Source organism: Echinops telfairi, unplaced genomic scaffold (assembly GCF_000313985.2).
Source record: "Echinops telfairi isolate 266 unplaced genomic scaffold, ASM31398v2 ScPeMD7_443;HRSCAF=831, whole genome shotgun sequence".
In the NCBI taxonomy this organism is placed as follows: Eukaryota; Metazoa; Chordata; class Mammalia; order Afrosoricida; family Tenrecidae; genus Echinops; species Echinops telfairi.
Window position 1 is genome coordinate 6,107,982 of NW_022104341.1, and position 1,529 is coordinate 6,109,510.

General features: G+C 54.2%; 1 pseudogene; it reads left to right on the forward strand.

Annotated features, from left to right (window-relative positions):
* The first annotated feature begins 518 nt into the window (after nucleotides 1-518).
* On the forward strand, nucleotides 519-754 carry LOC115870148 (annotated as a pseudogene).
* Nucleotides 755-1,529: the final 775 nt, after the last annotated feature.

Genomic DNA, 1,529 nt, shown 5'->3' on the forward strand with positions numbered 1-1,529 from the left:
ACCCAAAGGCACCTTTGTGCTTAGGGGTCCTGGAGGGTAGGGTGCTGCTGACCTCCAGGCTGGGGCCCAACCGCCTCTCCATGGCAGAAGGGTGATCTTGACTGCCCCCAGGGAGAGTTCATAGGCTCCGAAACCCACAGGGGCAGTTCTGTTCTGTGCTCTAGGGAGCTAGGAGGTGGAAACCCCTCCACGGCACTGCTCCGTGTTCGATTGCTTTGTTTATTTAATGCGTGTGTAATATGGAAGTCCAAAAGTACTGTTATTCCAGTTCCAGTTCACACCTTCCACACACATTTATTCCAAACCAAACACGCTTGACCGTGCCTCTGCAGTCCCGGATGACCGCACGCAAGCACTCCCACTAAGACACTCGCCTTAGTCTTGTTCAGAAGCCCTGGCGGCCCGTGGTGACGAGTTGGGCTTCGATCAGCATGACTGGCAGTCGGAACCACCAGCAGCTCCGGGGGAGAAAGACAGGGCTTTCTACGCCCTCACCCGACTGCCGCCGCGCCACCATCATGGACGCCAGCCGCGTGCAGCCCATCGAGCTGGCCAGGGTCACCAGAGTGCTGGGCCAGACCAGCTCCCAGGGACAGGGCGCGCAGGTGCGCGTGGAGTTCATGCGTCATACGAGCCGCTCCATCCTCCGCAATGGGAACGGCTCCGCGCGCGCGAGGGCGGCGTGCTAGCTCCGTTGGCGTCTGAGCGAGCAGCTCTGAGGCTGCGGGTCTCGGATGTCTGGCCGACCACTTGATCAGCGGGGATGAGCTCTGACAGTTCAAGAAAGCTGTTTGTATTGCAGGTTAAATAAATAAATTAAATTAACGACAAAAATCACCCACTGCCCCCGAATCGGTCCTGACTCATCCTGACCCTGTGTAGGGTTTCCAAGGCTGTGCAGATTTTACAGGAACAGGGAGCCTCATCTTTCTCCCACGGAGAGGCTAGGGAGTTTGAACCACCGACCTTGTAGTTTATAGTGCAATGCTTACCTCCTCAGGAACAACAATGGGAGTAGCGGTAACGTGAGGGAAGGGGATGGTCGCGGAGGGGGAAGCGGGGAAGCTCATCGCAAGGTTGGGTATATAGCTTCCACCCCCCCACCCCACCCAAAGGGACAAATAGCAGAAATGTGCGTGAAGGGAGACAATGGACAGGGTAAGATCCTAAATAATAATGGCAATATGAATTGGCGCGTCTTCAGTGGCCTTTCAAAGCAGGGCCACAGGCCCCTGCCCTGGGGAGTGCAGGCCGGCGAGTCCTTCCAGTGGCCACCCCTATCATCTCCCTACCTAGACCTGCATCACTTTTTTTTGTTTGGTATGTGATCAAATGTAATATAAACGTTGCCAGTTTCAAAAAACATATATGTAATTGATACGTCACGAGGGTGGGAGGTTGGGGGAGGGAGGGGAAAAAAGAGGAGCTGATACCAAGGGCTCAAGCAGAAAGAAAATGTTTTGGAAATGATGATGGCAACCTATGTACAAATATGCTTGATCAAATTGATGTATGGAGTGTTATGAGAG